Source organism: Pseudophryne corroboree, chromosome 1, assembly GCF_028390025.1.
Source record: "Pseudophryne corroboree isolate aPseCor3 chromosome 1, aPseCor3.hap2, whole genome shotgun sequence".
Lineage (NCBI taxonomy): Eukaryota > Metazoa > Chordata > Amphibia > Anura > Myobatrachidae > Pseudophryne > Pseudophryne corroboree.
The window spans coordinates 216438214-216457216 of NC_086444.1; the positions used below are offsets into that span (position 1 = coordinate 216438214).

The 19003-nt window shown below is 43.9% G+C and overlaps 1 protein-coding gene and 1 pseudogene across 1 annotated transcript in view; one reads left to right on the forward strand and one right to left on the reverse strand.

Annotated features, from left to right (window-relative positions):
• The window catches only part of LOC135061669 (solute carrier organic anion transporter family member 4C1-like), a 303951-nt gene that overhangs the window by 45046 nt on the left and 239902 nt on the right, over positions 1-19003 (reverse strand). The window lies entirely within an intron of this gene.
• On the forward strand, positions 4493-4610 carry LOC134952260 (5S ribosomal RNA; annotated as a pseudogene).

A 19003-nucleotide genomic window follows, 5' to 3' on the forward strand; every position in this document is an offset into this window, starting at 1 on the left:
CTGAACATGCCCTGACGGAAGATCAACAACGAGTACTGAGAATGGGCCTCAGTGTTTCACCCACAACAAAATTTAATCGTTTTCAATGGCAGGTGAATCTACAACTTTTTGGCCGTAAATTATTACTCGCCAAATATTTTTCTAAGCAATCATCATCATCATCAAACACTGCACTTGATTTACCACCTGTAACCGGCTTGTCCTCCTTGGAAGAAGCTCTAGAAGCCCTGGAAGAACTTATGGATACCACGGTACCTACACAATCCAAAAGGACAACTCTCAAGAATAAATCTACCTTTTTTCCAAATGACAATACTTTCCAGGAGGTCAAGGTTTTTACCAACTTGGTTTGCCGGGACCTGGATAAACTATACCAAAAAAGAAAGTTTTCCAAACCAGTACGTAAACCTATCCAAGAATGAACAGAAAGCTATCAGAGAAATCCAATCATGGACCGACATTTTGATCAAACCCTCTGACGAAGGGGGGAATGTGGTAATATGGCCAGTGGAAATGTATTTGAACGCAGCAAACAAACTCAATGACCAATCTTGCTATAAAAAAAGCTTATTTGATCCTACAACCAATTACACGCAACAGTATATGAGGATTGTAGATCAAGCACTCAATTTGGGTAGCATAACCAAAAGTGAACATGAATTTTTATCTGTTACCAACTCCAGAACTCCAACATTTTACCTCCTACCGAAGGTACATAAGAACTTGGATAACCCCCCAGGTCGGCCAATTGTATCAGGCAATGGAGGCTTACTTTAGAAAGCCTGTATCTTTATAGATACACACCTGAGAGATCATGTGATGAGCCTTCCATCGTATACCAAGGACACTACTGATGTCCTTCGTAAAATTAATACCATCGAACTAGATGAGACACATTTATTAGTGAGTTTGGATGTGGAGGCTCTATATAGGTGTATCCGACATGATCTGGGTATACGAGCTGTTGAGTATTTTCTTAAAATGGAAGAAATGACGGAATTCCACCATTTCCTGCTCCGACTCTTACATTTTGTACTACATCATAATTATTTCAAATTAAAAAACCTCTTCTACACCCAGGTAAGGGGTATAGCAATGGGGGCAGCTTGTGCCCCCACATATGCGAACCTCTTCCTGGGGTGGTGGGAGAGGGAGTTTGTATTTACAGACAGTATGGAGGAACATATTCAACATGTCGCTCTATGGACTCGTTACATAGACGACATTTTTTTGATCTGGAGTGGAACACCAGAGGAACTCGGTTCGTTCATAGATCATCTTAACAACAACAATTTAAACCTCAGGTTCACCTTTGAATGGAACTCAAACAGCATTTCCTTTTTGGATCTCCGAATTTACAGAGACGATCGTAATTTCCTTTCAACAGAAATTTTTCGTAAAAACACGTCTACCAATACCCTATTACACCAGACCAGTTCCCACTTTCCCCCCACGATTACTAATATCCCCAAAGGGGAATTTCTACGTCTACGAAGAAATTGTTCCAATGATGATGTATTTGCCACCCGCAGCAAAGAACTGGCACTGAGACTGAAAGAACGTGGCTACAGTTCCAGGTCCATCAAAAAAGCCAAAAAGGTCGGCTTTCATACACCAAGGGAGACATTAATTTTTCAGGACTCTAAGACTACCAATGACAATACGACCATTCGATTCGTGGGTGATTTCTGTGATGAATGGAAAGAAATCAAATCTGTTTTACAACGACACTGGTCTATTCTGCTATCCGACAATGATTTGTCACAAACACTCAATAACACGATAGATCTCAGCTGGAGACGCTCCCCAAACTTGAGAGACCATCTTGTCAAAAGTCATTTTACACTAAGACCTGCACGAGACCCGATTGCAATAGGAAGCTACCCCTGTGGAAACTGCAAAATCTGTGAACATATGGTCAACCTTCAAACAATAAGCGACAGATATGGGGACACTATTAAAATCAAGGACTTCTTCAACTGTAAAAGCACCAATGTCATTTATTGCATATCATGCTCGTGCAATTACAAACATGTAGAAATCACCACACGTATGTTGAAGCAGAGGGCTCTTGAGCATATGAGTAACATCAGAAATGCTAACAGAGACCAACAAAGGATGAAGCAACTAACCTCAGTCTCCAGACACTTTTTGCAACAACACTCCTGCTCTCCGCAGGATTTAAAAATATGTGGCCTAGAACAAGTTAAAATGGGAATTAGAGGTGGAGATATTATGACCACACTCCTGAAAAAAGAAAGTGAATGGACTTTCCGCTTGAATACTCTAGCTCCCAATGGTCTCAATGAGTATATCAACTACAGTGTTTTCCTGTAACTTTTTTTCATCATACTTCAATATTCCTCTCTCCAGCAAATCAAATTCAATAAGCTTTCATTTTTATAGATAGCTCCACCAATTTTCCTCATTCTTTTTTTCCTTTTTTTCTTTTTTCTTTTTTCCTCTTTCACACCTTTATTTTTCACACTTCAGCTGTTCCGCAAATCTTCTCAGTCACTACATTTCATAACCGCATCTTTCCTCATCAACTGTCACATCTCCACTTTTTCCACACCTAACATTCACTTTCACCCAGTCCCTCCCTCCCTTTTGCCCTTCTCTTTCACCACTCATTTTCCGCCCTACATACATACCAATCTTCTCCCCCCACTCCTTTTCACCTGCACCAGCTTCCCCACGTCCATTCTCAATCTCACGTCCACCCCCACCCCCCCACCCTATCCTTCACATTACCCCTACACATTGCCCCACTATCATCCAATTTTCTCTCACCTTGCCCCCATACTCTTGAGATTTCACCATCACGACTGTCGTGCATCAATTCAGTTCACAATCACATCATTCCCCCCCCCCCTTCTCCCTCCCGTCCCTTTCATCAATTTACCTCTTCCCCTTCTCTTTCCCTCCTCCCTCTTCCCCTTCCCCTTCCTCCTTACCCCTTCTCCTCCCTCTCTTCCCCCCCACCCCCCTCCCCTTCCACTCCAAAGCTCACTACACTTGCCCTCCGTTTAAACATACATTTTTCCACATCCAGCTAAGTTTTTTCCTCTCCTTCTCTCACCTCACCACTTCACCCCCACTCTACTCTGATCCATTGTTTATTCTTAACAATTACTCTCAACATGTTTCTCACAGCCCGCTTCACGTTCAGTCTTTACATTCACACTGTCCATTTAGGCTCGTTTCAATCCTTTTTAGGAATATTGCAATTTAATTTGTCATTTTTTACTTTTCTTATTTTTATTATTTATTTTTTATTTTATTTTATTTTAATTTTTATCTCCATATCTATTTATTTCATCGCTCAACATTTTCATTCATATTTTATTCTTATTCATATTTATAATTATTTTTCATTATTACTTTTATTTTATTTTCATTGCATATTTATGTTTACTTTCACATTCATAAGTTGCTGTATTCATTCTCATTCCCACTCTCAGCCTAATTAATATTTTCAATAGTTTCTACATCTATAACCAAAAAACCTTTCATTATATTTATCATTATTTAATTTTTTGCCCCCTTCATATATTTTGCCACTTTCAACCTTCTATCCCAACAGATTGCAATCGAACCATTTATCCATAAAACAGATATACTGTTTTAAAAAAATGTCGTGCTGCACACAGCACAATTGACTGTTTCCAACAGTGCTAATAATCCAGTGTAATCAAGCACTTAAAGATTTAACAAGTCCCATTTAGGGTGTTTCTAATCATGTGGGCATACATCTTCCCTAACATTATAATCTTCATGCAATTTAGCTTTAATCACACAATGGTCATATGACCGTACAGGGAACATACATTTAGTTACATTAATTCTGCATCAATATAACTCTGAGCATTTATTACTTAATCAGTGATCACAGCAATCAATTTATCAATCACCAGGACCCACCAGGTCCCTATAAATCAGCATCAGAGAGCCAGGGAACAGGCACTCCATGAACAAGCTCCCCGAGCGAAACGTACGTCGTCACTTCCGGTTTCGGTTTCCGAACTTCCGGTCGGCGGACCGGGGACACCGGCGTCTCTCTGTTGGACTCACCCTCCATCATGGACTTCTAGCGGCGGTCTCCACTGACCAAGGGGGGTATTTCACCACTCCACCTAACAGTAGGATATATTCTTTCTGTCTGATGCCCCATCGGATTTAATACTTCAGCAAAATTGCATTTTTGTTGTTGTTACTTTAAGTTTCTCAGATACTGATGTGACTTTTCACTTATGTACAACATATTGATCTGAAATACATGTGAAACATGGCAACAATGGGACTGCATCAGGCTTGTTAGTAAGCCGCACTCTGGTCCAGGACTCATCCTCAATTTGTTACCTTCATTATCAATACATATTTTGGTGCTACTATTGTCTGGACTTAAAGAGCTCCCAAGTATTTCACCTAAAATTTGGGATCTTTCAGTACTTAATACTTGGTTCTGGGCATCATAAAGCAGGATATATTCACCTGCGGTCAAACCACACTAAGTATGCCCAACCTCGTCTGATCTTGGAAGCCAAGCACTGTGGGCCAGGTCAGTACCTGGTTGGGAGACCACCAGAGAATACTTGGTACTGCAGGTATTTATATACCAACTCAGAACATAAGACCCGGAGCCAAGGTATTGTTATTACTCACTATATCAACTTCAGATTGTGGAAGCAGATTCTTACCAATTATCAGGGTTGAGCCCAGCTTGTTAGATAGAGAAATACCCCTCTCTTCCGGTATATTGTCATTGGTATTTTTTATTATAAGTACATTTCATTTTTTCGGAAGAAGATAACCTATACATTGTTCATACTTTAATTTTAGTTCTTCTAACATCAGAGAGATCTATATATATTTTCGCCAAACGGAGCCAGTCAGTTTGATTTGTATCACCTTATACAATCAACCATGCTTAAATCGGATAGATTAACCTTTCGATAAATTGAAAGTATCCTTATCATTTTTCAGTTCCTTTTTGCCTTATAGCCCCTTATTTTTGAGGAATACTAATAAAAGTTATATTTTAAACACTACAATATTACACATTTCACAACAAAAGTGTGCCCCAGAAGAGACTTGTAGTCTTTCTTCTTTTCTTCTTTGGCTCCTGTACTATACAGGAACCATACATTTTCCCTATACTGGACTTCTATTTACAACCATTGGTGAGGATAATTGATAGCTTAAGGATATAACAGATTTTTTTGTCAAATTACAAGTTTGTGAAATCCCACAGGACACCCTACTGTTGACATTGGACATCTCAAGCCTTTATTCAAACATCCCCCACATACAGGGCATACAGGCATGCAGGAATTTGTTCACCAACAATGAAAACTACTTTGGACCACCCGCGGAATACCTCACGCTGCTTATTAGTTTGACTCTCAACAAAAATGACTTTCTTTTATAGAACAACTTTTTTCTTCAAAAACAGGGAACAGCAATGGGGTCTAACATGTCCCCCTCCTATGCCAATATCTTCATGGCTGTATACGAATGCATACACATCACTGGGAATCAACGGATTGGCAAACACTTGCTTTTCTATGTAATACATAGACGATTTGTTCTTTATTTGGCTGGGTGGAGAAAAGAAGCTATTGGAGTTTATTGACTATCTGAATGGCATACCAGGATCTATCAGGTTCAGCATCATGTTTAGCAGATGTCACATTCATTTTTTGGATGTGTGCATTGACCTCATTGGAGATAAAATCACTACCTCTATTTATAGTAAGGAATCTGACTGCAATACCCTTTTGTTATCATCAAGTTTCCATCCGGCCCCACTTAAAGGTTTACAGTACTCACAGCTCCTTAGAGTTCTATGCATCACCTCTGATCCGGCTCTACTACCTGAAGCACTGGAATCAATGAGTCAACGTTATCTTGAAAGGGGTTACACCAGCATCGAGATTGAGGAAGCAATTACCAGAATTGGACAACTCAGAAGGGAAGATCTTTTGAAAAAGAACACTACTGATGAAAACAGAGGTCCAGCCAAATTCAACTTCTGTAGTATGTTTACAACTGCCTCATCTTTTATACGTAGCAAAAGTCCTGAAACATTGTCATCTCATCATGAGTGATCCAGTCCTGGCCAACAGGATTCTGGATAAACCACGCTTTGCCTACAAACGAGGACCTAATCTCAAAGACCTTTTGGTGGTTACTGACTACTCTAAGAGGCACTTGAAAACTAGGACCACTTGGCTTTTAAAAAAAAACTGGGGTCTTTCGTTGCACTGGATGTTCGAATTGCCAATTTTTGATGGTAGATAACCACTTCCAGAACCCGCATGGTCAGAAAAAATATACCATTAAACACCGACTTGACTGCAACAGTAGATTTGTGGTATATGTTTTAATTTGTCCATGTAATCTACTCTAAAGTGGCAAAACTAGCAGAATGCTTAAAGAAAGACTGAGCCAACATCGGTCATCGATTAAGAAAAGTCTCAATGTCAACACCGAACTAAAAGAACTTAGTAATTTACCAGATGCAAAGCACTTTAGAGCTGCCAAACATACGATCAATCAATTAAAGTGTTACATCATAGACCATATCCCTTCACTGCAACATGGATGGGACAGAAACAAGATCCTGATACAAAGAGAGCTACAATGGATCCATAGACTTAAGAGTTTGTCCCCCATGGGCCTGAACGATTTCCATTTGAGATGCTGCTTGTAGATATATTATTAACAAGGATGTTGTGATAGTTTGCACTGCTGTGTGATATATGGTCTGTTTGGCATTGTTACTGCTATATGGACACCGCCGAGTGCCTAGGTTCCTTTATGTACGCCACTGTGTGCCTTACTCAGATATGATGTGGACTATATTGAACCTACGTACAGTCAGCATATGTCTGGATTTTTATACAGTCATACCACACTGGGAATGCTTAATACCCGTCCAATCTTGGAAGCTACAGTAAGCAGTGTTGGGCCCGGCTAGTACTTCGATGGGAGACTGGGTGCTGTACATTATTGACCTAGTTGTTTCACTTCTATCATAGGTTTCGACACTGTGGGGTTTTGGTTATACTCTACTTCACTTTCACGTACATTCATCATCCGGCAGTACCACCTTATTATCTACTATATGACAGTGAGATGGATTTGTTACTCAGTCGGTCCATTATTTGCCTTTACCTTATCTTCAGGACTTGTAGGAGATTTCAACTGCTCTGATTATGCATAGTCAATTGTGGATATAGCATTATGTTTTTTCAAGCCATGTGCGGATGTTGGAGAGCCAGAACCTGGATTTCCATTATTGCCTTAAAAGTTTTCAATTGTTTATAATCTGTATACAGACAGTTTGTGTTTTCTCTCAGATACAGCCTTTGGGGATTTGGGAATGTATAGTTCCTGCTTGAATGATGAAGCTAAGCAGGGCTGGTTTGGGCCAGCATCTGTATAGGAGACCCCCATGATAAAACAGATGTCTTATACTGATGATGCATTTATTTAATTACAGGTTGTTTCATTATGCTTTGGACTATATGTTGCAGTGCTGTTTATGAATTTTCTATGACATCTGACATTTCTCCCCATTCTGTTGTATATGTTGTTTGATATCATTCTGTGCATCCAGTAATTTACGTGGTCTGTCCCGCGTGTTGGCTCATGCAGGATTCACTTCACGAACCCTTATGGTATTTTCTTCTATTTGATGTGGTGGTGTTTCTTTCACTTATTGGTTTTCTGCGGGCTGCATGGATTCTTTCTCAATTGTAGACACTGTAACACATACACCCGCAAGTACACATATGATCTAGTACACAGCGGAGTTCTGACACTGTGTATTATATCAATGCACATAGTAATCTTATAGCACATTCCCACAGGGTGTCCAAGCTGGGAGAGGTATTTTGTTTATATTCTCAGCCCCGCCCACCTGTGAGTAATAATTTCCAATGAGAGTGTTTCTTGGGCTTTCAGACACTGACCACGGGTTGTGGCCTACAGGCTTTTTGGCGCAATTTTCTCCTTTAAAACAGACACCTGGGGCCAAATGTAATAGAGTGAGAGTTTCAAAAAGTGAGAAATTTGGTAAGGTTTTGCAGTTTTTTTTAAAGTGGCAATCATTTACACAGCAAGATCAATCTGGTTTTGCAGTGTAAATGACTGCTACTTCAAAAAATCCTCTAAAACCTTATCAAATCTCTCACTTTTTGAAACTCTCACTCTATTATATTTGGTACCTACAGTAGTGAGGAGTTGTATTAGCCCCTGAGGAAAACTACCAGAGTGTGGTTGAAATGGCTGTCGGGCCGCTGTTTGTATTACTTTGCTACTGATGGACTGAATAAATCCCCTTCTGCTAAATCGTGAGTGCTGATTCTGCATCTTTTTAAAACTACATTAGAAAGTGAGTGTCAATGTTTAGCTTTTTTGGACCCTGCACCACGACTGTTGGTACCCTTGCCAGTGTGCTGTTTTGCATCTTGGATCTATATATATATATATATATATATATATATATATATATATATATATATATCTGCAGGTGGAGCTTACTATACAAGTATTTTTAGAATAATCTCACTTACAGGTGGCTCCAGGATGAGGACCAGACAGAGTGCAGTAGTATAGTAATAGGAATCAGCAGCCAACAGAGGGACCGGGGCAGTGAAAGATTACAGCAGCAGCCAAGACAAGCAGCTAGGACAAGTGCACAACGATGAGCGGGCATTTCAAGGGGCAGAGCCTAATTCCAGAGGGGGTGGGGCTTAAATACCTGGCCACAGCACTGGCTTCTTTACATGAAAAAAATTATTTCATCTGTCACCCAGAAACCCCCCCTGCGTGCACTAGTAGTTGGCCCAGCTCCAGGCAGTTTCTGAATATCAAAGAGGTAAGGGTGAGCTCATAGATGCCTCACTTCTGGTCTTTCCCTGACAGTCCCTTTATTTCCAGTGGAGCTCCGCAAATTTGGTGAATTTTGTCTAAAAAATGACTTGGATAATAAAGAGATGATAGAGTATTTGTAAGTTATAGATATCTTCTTTGTATTATTCTAATCATGTTTATAGTCAAAACTCTGGCGTATGACAGGTGAGGCTCTGCCTCCATTGCCTACCCTGACTGCACGTCACTGCACTAAATTGTACTCTAGATATGTTACTCTGAATGGTTCTTTTCATTCAGTATCTTTAAATAATCTTATATACAGAATGTGACTTACTAAGTTCCTCAACAGTGCAAATCTGCACTAACATCATAGCAACCTATTTGACATTTAGTTTACCAGACATGTAAAAAACTAAATAGCTCCTACTATAAATAACACTTTTAAAATATTGAAAATTTGTTTACTTACAGTAAATATGAATTCCGAAAATTGCATTTTAAATTTGGTGACCTTTGAACTGTTGGGAATGTGTGTACATAATTTTGTAGCAGTGACGTGCGGTGAGTTAAACGGCAGGGGAGGCACTGGTCTTATTAACTGCCCCCTACCCCCCATGAAGAAGGGAAGAGAAAAAAAAAGCAGAAAAAAAGTGTGGGACTCCCCCTATGGCACAAAAAACCAGCACCAGGCACAACCAGTCAGGGGGGGAAAATGCCATAGCAGGAGGGAAACTCAGTGTGGGGTTCCCCTGCCATCACATTATCCACCCCTAAACTGGTCAGCCCAGGGCTGGAATTCCTCAGAAAGTAAGGACACCCAAAAAATAAAATGGGGTCCCCCCTCCTGAACAACAACCAGCACTGGGCTGAGAGCCCAGTGCTATGCCCCGCACCCCTGGTGGCGGTGGGTGCAGGGTTCATGGCAGGATAATATTGTTCTTTACAGATGGCCTACAGGTCCCAGCAAGCCTGCCCAAGCATGCCAGCACTTGGAGAACCACAAGTGCCAGCATGCCTGGACATTAAGGGCCCGCTGGCAACCGCAGTCCGTCTGTAAAGAAAATATTAAAATAAAAACACCACACCATATGTTTTAATATTTTATTGTGCTGCACCTTCACCTGGGGGCGGTGGACTTTCAGCTCTTTTGCATAATGGTATATGCCTGAAATGCTGAATATACTATGCGGGTAGCGTGATGTATTGATCTGAGGATATGAGCATAAAGTCAATTATGTTTATGTGAACCATTTGAGCGTAATTGAAAGTTTTCTCTGATAGACAGTGGTGGTGAAGTTGGATAGCATTGTGAATGAGGATATTCAATTATCTTTTTATTTAAGGAGTGTTTAAATTGAGAACTACTAATCCTCATGGTATTGTGTCTTTAGAGAGATTCCTATCTGACACAGACAGAGTATGATTGCCTCAGCCTTCTCCATAAAATGACCTATTACTACATAAACCATGAAAAAACATGTAGGATTTTATGCACATATTATTGATTATCTTTTGAGTAGGTAATTAAAGGTGCCTGGAAGCTTTTTACATAAAATGCATCATATGAATAATTGTTAAATTGATGTGTAATATATATAAAATAATATTTTTCACCCTGATTGATATACAAAACTGATATTAATGATAATCAGTCAATGGTAATTTATTTGTTTATTTAATTTATTTATTGATATTGGCTGGGTCTATTTATATAAATTGTATTAAGTATCTAATAAAAGTTATTTTAACCGCATTCATGTGATACAGTAGTATGATAAGAGTGCCCCCCAAAAAGAGGTTTACTTCTTATTTTCCTGATTGCCACTTTCTGCTAAAGGGAAAAACTTTCTGTTGATTTCGAAAATGACGCTGAGGCGCCATTTTTGAAAAGGATACCCACTGGTGAACTCTGCAAAATGGCTAGCACTCACAGGATCCACCCGGATCCAGGCCTGCCACCAGCTGCGCTATGTCCGCCGGGTCCCGCCGCCACTAACCCGTCGTGTCCCGCCGCATACACTCGCTACCCAGCAGATTCAGCACTGGATCCGGGCGGATCCTGCACTGGATCCGCTGGGCCAATCACATCTCCTGTCATTGAGGTACCTGTACTGGTGCCTCTTTTACATACATTTTCAATGGGCTCTTACAGCCTGTAGCATGGCCTTGCCCCTGCCCCACCTTCCCCCGGCCCCGCCCCACTGGCTGAACTTTACTATTGTCAGCGGGAGGCACCTCTCCTGCTGCCTCCCACCCTGCTATTCTGCATCACCACTACATGGGTGATGATTAGAATAAAACAAAGAAGGTATCTATAACACAGACTCTGTTATAAATATCTACTTTGTATTATTTTAATCATTATGACAGGGGAGGCATTGTCTCCCCTGACTGCACGTCCCTGTGTTGTAGCAGAATATTTTGCACACACTAACGGATGGAACTGTAGGCAAAGGCCATTCAAGAAGTTTAACCAGGCTGTGTGGGTTTATTCAACAGCATTAAAGTACAGTACAGCCATATTCACACAGAGTGGTCTTGATGGATGTGGAGATTGTAGTGGAACAGGGACGATGACAGATCACAAGTCAGTGATTGTTCTGTCTGGTTTGAGGTGCAGGGATGGAACAGCAGTAAATAGCAGGTAAACAATGTGGGTTTCTCTGAGCTAAGAGGTGAACAGTCACTCTCCACCATATTGCTCTCACACCATAACAAGATAGCACAGCGCATGTGCAGATACCTTATTAGTGGCCATCTTGGTTAGGGAATAAAGTTTTTCCAGAGCAGCCATTATGTTGGCGACAGCTCCATAGCGCACTTTACTTTTAAAATGAAGTACCCTATGAATATATTCAGGTGTGAGTGGGTTACAACCTGCCACAGTTGATAGTAGACTTGCACCAATATGTGACCCGCATGTGCCAACTGCCAACGCAAACCACATATCTGAATCATTTGGACAATTTTTTTTGCCATTAAATTGGTGAAATTTGATTGGATTTGGTACCAGTAGAAATTTTAGGCATTTGTAGTTGATAGTATTGGGTACATGGCAGGGGTGCATCTAGAGATGAGGATGCCTGTGTGCAGACTCCATCCTCTCCTCTCTTGCCGGCAGCGCTGTATATTCTGGGCACTGTGGTCTCTAGGGAACCATAGCGCTGTCTCAGAGTCTTGTGAGCATGTGCAGATCTTCGGGAAAATGACATGGCAGCCATTTTCCCAGTGATTTCCATAGTATACATGCGCAAAACATTGGGAAAATGGCCACCGCACCATTTTCCTGGTGAATTCTGCAGCACTGCTGTTGCCGACACAGGACTCTGGAGGGTAAGTTTTAAAAAAAATGGGTGCAGGGTGTGAGGTGTGGAAACACAAACTGACTGCATCCATTATAAATACGCCAGTAGTCAGGGACGGAATTTCCAGAGACAATGGAGTGGGTTGGCAGAGGGCTTCAGCCCTGAAGGGGTCACCTACTCCATTGTCCCCGTTCTATGTCCCTGCAGATGTTATAGAATGGCTATGAAGCGGGCTCCTACCTTGTGACATGGATGTGTGCTCTGGGCGCGGGATGTGGATGTAACATCCAACCTCGACCCTGACAGAAGAGTCGGGAGACAGTGCAGCCGTGCAGAGAGGACTGCAGCACATCTGTCACTGTGTGTGTGTGCACGAATAGAATTTGGGAGAAAAGGGTGGAAACAGAATGAAACACACTAGTAAGGGCAATCCCTATGGGAGTGGAAATGTGGAGTGGTGGAGTGGTAAGGGATGTATTCCAGCTGATGGGGGGAAGGGGTGCATTCCACATTCCTGGGGTCACTTTTGGGAAAAAAATAAATATATATATATATATATATATATATATATATATATATATACTGTATATATACACAGTATATACCCCCGTACACCCTGCTTACATCTACTTTGATGCAGGTGTTTTACAACTCTCCTTGCTAACTTTTTTTTATTTGGTAGTGCCATCCAAATTTATCTAAAAAAAATAATTGGGAATTGGCTCTCAACAAAAAATTAGTCCTAGTGTGTACAAGTGCATGTGTTTAGCGCAGACTAGATGGGCAAGGTGGTTCTTATCTGCCGTCAATTCTATGTTTATATGATGTGGGGGTGGATCGATGGAGAAAAAAAACTGGGAATGATATTGTGTCAGATATAAATGGGTTACAAATATCAGTAGCGGATCTTGCCACGAGCAAGCAGGACTTTTGCCCGGGGCGCCGCCTTCCGGAGGGCGCCGAACCAGGGCAAGATCCGCTGCTGCTGTGTGCCCCCCGCTGCCCCCCTGCTGCCGCTGGCCGCTGCCCCCCCCCGCTGCCGCTGTGAAGGGAAACTAGACGCGTACACGTCTAGTTTCCCTTCGTGGAGAGGTCATTTACTGTGCGGTGCACGATGACGTCATCGCGCACCGCACATCATTTCAGTCTGTACAGGGGGCGTAAATGACCATGCCCCCTGTACGAAGCCACACCCCTATTGCCGCCCGGGGCGCACAGAGCGCCAGAACCGGCCCTGACAAATATGTGTGTATTTGTGGGGTAGGGGATACAAAAATAGGGTTTAGTAGGGAAAGCCAATGGCCAGGATCCTGACGTTTTCGAAATACAGACATCGGAATCTTGTTTGTGATGAAGCCGACAGGGGTGAGTGAGGGGTGCTATACCCTCTCCTCTACCACCCTAACCCTCCCTACCCGCTGCTTAACCCTAACCTCCCCCTTTGTGCCTAACCCTATCCTTCCCCCTATAAGTGCCTAAACCTAACCCCCAGTCCCCGCTGCCTAACCCTAACCCTCCCCCCGCAGCCTAAACATAACCCTCCCCCACGTCAGGACGTTCGGCATCCCACAGTCAGCATTCCGAATAGTGTCGGGATTCTGGCGTCGGTAATCTGACTGCTGGGATCCCGACAGGCGGGATCCTGACTGCATCCCACAAAAACATGGTATGGGTGGAGTAGACTGTAAATTCATGGACACAAATATAACCAATAACTGCTACTATATTTAACGTAAACTGCAATTTAGGATTAAACTTGTTTTACAAAGTCCAAGAGTTGGCATGGGGGGAACCAACATTTATCTTGCCTCTGGGCAACTAGGATGAAGTTAAGCCACTGCCAGTAGTACATGGGTCAGTTTTATATAATCATGCACTAAAACACCCAGAGGCAATCTTAAGGACACATACTGTACTATACCAGGGCTTATGCCGAGCTAAGCTGCGCCGGCAGGAGTCATCCTTAATTTCTGCTAACAAGCAGAAATTGCGTGCTGTTCGCAATTTCTGCTTGAAGCAGGGGGGGAGGTGCCGGTCAGCATGCTGGGCGGCCTTGCCCAGCGCTGGGCGAACCCCAGCATGCGTGCTAATAGCAAATTCTGCTGATTAGCAGAATTTGCTAACCTTACTGAATTGGCCCCAATAATTGGGGTCATTCCGAGTTGATCGCTAGCTGCCGTTGTTTCCAATGCAGCAATCAGTGAAAAAAATAGCTTATCTGCGCATGCGTATGCACCACAATGCGTGCGCGCAACATACGGGTACAAAGAGCATTGTGGTTTTGCACAGGTTCTAGCGATGCTTTCAGTCGCACGGCCGAACGCAGGAAGATTGACATGAAGTGGGCGTTTCTGGGTGTCAACCAACCGTTTTCAGGGAGTGCTTAGAAAAACACAGGCGTGTCAGGAAAAACGCAGGCGTGGCTGTGCGAATGCTGGGTGGGTGTGTGACGTCAAAAGCCGTCCCTCCGTCATTAGAATCAACGCACACAAAGAGTAACTACAGGGCTGGTCTTGTTTTGCACAAAATTATTTTGTAGGCACTCTGCTGCACAAGCGTTCGCACTTCTACAAAGTGAAAATACACTCCCTGGTGGGCGACGACAAAGCATTTGCACGGCTGCTAAATACTGCTAGCGAGCGATCAACTCGGAATGACCCCCAATATCCTAACATATGTGACCTTAAAATTAGTGATGAGCGGGTTCGGTTTCTCGGAAACCGAACCCCCCCGAACTTCACCCTTTTTACACGGGTCCAAGCCATACTCGGATTCTCCCGTATGACTCGGGTAACCCGAGCGCGCCCGAACGTCATCATCCCGCTGTCGGATTCTCGCGAGATTCGGATTCTATATAAGCAGCCGCGCGTCGCCGCTATTTTCACTCGTGCATTGGAAATGTTAGGGAGTGGACGTGGCTGGCGTCCTCTCCGTTATTGTTGAATTTGATTGTGCATTATTGCTTAATTCATTGTGGGGAGGACTGGGGAGCAGCTGTATAATATAGGCGGAGTACAGTGCAGAGTTTTACTGATCAGTGACCACCCGTTATCCGTTCTCTGCCTGAAAAAAACGCTCAATATCTGTGCTCAGTGTGCTGCATATTAGAGATGAGCGCCTGAAATTTTTCGGGTTTTGTGTTTTGGTTTTGGGTTCGGTTCCGCGGCCGTGTTTTGGGTTCGAACGCGTTTTGGCAAAACCTCACCGAATTTTTTTTGTCGGATTCGGGTGTGTTTTGGATTCGGGTGTTTTTTTCAAAAAACACTAAAAAACAGCTCAAATCATAGAATTTGGGGGTCATTTTGATCCCAAAGTATTATTAACCTCAAAAACCATAATTTACACTCATTTTCAGTCTATTCTGAATACCTCACACCTCACAATATTATTTTTAGTCCTAAAATTTGCACCGAGGTCGCTGTGTGAGTAAGATAAGCGACCCTAGTGGCCGACACAAACACCGGGCCCATCTAGGAGTGGCACTGCAGTGTCACGCAGGATGTCCCTTCCAAAAAACCCTCCCCAAACAGCACATGACGCAAAGAAAAAAAGAGGCGCAATGAGGTAGCTGTGTGAGTAAGATTAGCGACCCTAGTGGCCGACACAAACACCGGGCCCATCTAGGAGTGGCACTGCAGTGTCACGCAGGATGGCCCTTCCAAAAAACCCTCCCCAAACAGCACATGACGCAAAGAAAAAAAGAGGCGCAATGAGGTAGCTGTGTGAGTAAGATTAGCGACCCTAGTGGCCGACACAAACACCGGGCCCATCTAGGAGTGGCACTGCAGTGTCACGCAGGATGTCCCTTCCAAAAAACCCTCCCCAAACAGCACATGACGCAAAGAAAAAAAGAGGCGCAATGAGGTAGCTGTGTGAGTAAGATTAGCGACCCTAGTGGCCGACACAAACACCGGGCCCATCTAGGAGTGGCACTGCAGTGTCACGCAGGATGGCCCTTCCAAAAAACCCTCCCCAAACAGCACATGACGCAAAGAAAAAAAGAGGCGCAATGAGGTAGCTGTGTGAGTAAGATTAGCGACCCTAGTGGCCGACACAAACACCGGGCCCATCTAGGAGTGGCACTGCAGTGTCACGCAGGATGTCCCTTCCAAAAAACCCTCCCCAAACAGCACATGACGCAAAGAAAAAAAGAGGCGCAATGAGGTAGCTGTGTGAGTAAGATTAGCGACCCTAGTGGCCGACACAAACACCGGGCCCATCTAGGAGTGGCACTGCAGTGTCACGCAGGATGTCCCTTCCAAAAAACCCTCCCCAAACAGCACATGACGCAAAGAAAAAAAGAGGCGCAATGAGGTAGCTGACTGTGTGAGTAAGATTAGCGACCCTAGTGGCCGACACAAACACCGGGCCCATTTAGGAGTGGCACTGCAGTGTCACGCAGGATGTCCCTTCCAAAAAACCCTCCCCAATCAGCACATGATGCAAAGAAAAAGAAAAGAAAAAAGAGGTGCAAGATGGAATTGTCCTTGGGCCCTCCCACCCACCCTTATGTTGTATAAACAAAACAGGACATGCACACTTTAACCAACCCATCATTTCAGTGACAGGGTCTGCCACACGACTGTGACTGATATGACGGGTTGGTTTGGACCCCCCCCAAAAAAGAAGCAATTAATCTCTCCTTGCACAAACTGGCTCTACAGAGGCAAGATGTCCACCTCATCATCACCCTCCGATATATCACCGTGTACATCCCCCTCCTCACAGATTATCAATTCGTCCCCACTGGAATCCACCATCTCAGCTCCCTGTGTACTTTGTGGAGGCAATTGCTGCTGGTCAATGTCTCCGCGGAGGAATTGATTATAATTCATTTTAATGAACATCATCTTCTCCACATTTTCTGGATGTAACCTCGTACGCCGATTGCTGACAAGGTGAGCGGCGGCACTAAACACTCTTTCGGAGTACACACTTGTGGGAGGGCAACTTAGGTAGAATAAAGCCAGTTTGTGCAAGGGCCTCCAAATTGCCTCTTTTTCCTGCCAGTATAAGTACGGACTGTGTGACGTGCCTACTTGGATGCGGTCACTCGTATAATCCTCCACCATTCTATCAATGTTGAGAGAATCATATGCAGTGACAGTAGACGACATGTCCGTAATCGTTGTCAGGTCCTTCAGTCCGGACCAGATGTCAGCATCAGCAGTCGCTCCAGACTGCCCTGCATCACCGCCAGCGGGTGGGCTCGGAATTCTGAGCCTTTTCCTCGCACCCCCAGTTGCGGGAGAATGTGAAGGAGGAGATGTTGACAGGTCGCGTTCCGCTTGACTTGACAATTTTGTCACCAGCAGGTCTTTCAACCCCAGCAGACTTGTGTCTGCCGGAAAGAGAGATCCAAGGTAGGCTTTAAATCTAGGATCGAGCACGGTGGCCAAAATGTAGTGCTCTGATTTCAACAGATTGACCACCCGTGAATCCTTGTTAAGCGAATTAAGGGCTCCATCCACAAGTCCCACATGCCTAGCGGAATCGCTCCGTGTTAGCTCCTCCTTCAATGTCTCCAGCTTCTTCTGCAAAAGCCTGATGAGGGGAATGACCTGACTCAGGCTGGCAGTGTCTGAACTGACTTCACGTGTGGCAAGTTCAAAGGGCATCAGAACCTTGCACAACGTTGAAATCATTCTCCACTGCGCTTGAGACAGGTGCATTCCACCTACTATATCGTGCTCAATTGTATAGGCTTGAATGGCCTTTTGCTGCTCCTCCAACCTCTGAAGCATATAGAGGGTTGAATTCCACCTCGTTACCACTTCTTGCTTCAGATGATGGCAGGGCAGGTTCAGTAGTTTTTGGTGGTGCTCCAGTCTTCTGTACGTGGTGCCTGTACGCCGAAAGTGTCCCGCAATTCTTCTGGCCACCGACAGCATCTCTTGCACGCCCCTGTCGTTTTTTAAAAAATTCTGCACCACCAAATTCAAGGTATGTGCAAAACATGGGACGTGCTGGAATTTGCCCATATTTAATGCACACACAATATTGCTGGCGTTGTCCGATGCCACAAATCCACAGGAGAGTCCAATTGGGGTAAGCCATTCCGCGATGATCTTCCTCAGTTGCCGTAAGAGGTTTTCAGCTGTGTGCGTATTCTGGAAACCGGTGATACAAAGCGTAGCCTGCCTAGGAAAGAGTTGGCGTTTGCGAGATGCTGCTACTGGTGCCGCCGCTGCTGTTCTTGCGGCGGGAGTCCATACATCTACCCAGTGGGCTGTCACAGTCATATAGTCCTGACCCTGCCCTGCTCCACTTGTCCACATGTCCGTGGTTAAGTGGACATTGGGTACAGCTGCATTTTTTAGGACACTGGTGACTCTTTTTCTGAGGTCTGTGTACATTTTCGGTATCGCCTGCCTAGAGAAATGGAACCTAGATGGTATTTGGTACCGGGGACACAGTACCTCCAACAAGTCTCTAGTTGGCTCTGCAGTAATGATGGATACCGGAACCACGTTTCTCACCACCCAGGATGCCAAGGCCTCAGTTATCCGCTTTGCAGTAGGATGACTGCTGTGATATTTCATCTTCCTCGCAAAGGACTGTTGAACAGTCAATTGCTTGCTGGAAGTAGTACAAGTGGGCTTACGACTTCCCCTCTGGGATGACCATCGACTCCCAGCGGCAACAACAGCAGCGCCAGCAGCAGTAGGCGTTACACTCAAGGATGCATCGGAGGAATCCCAGGCAGGAGAGGACTCGTCAGAATTGCCAGTGACATGGCCTGCAGGACTATTGGCATTCCTGGGGAAGGAGGAAATTGACACTGAGGGAGTTGGTGGGGTGGTTTGCGTGAGCTT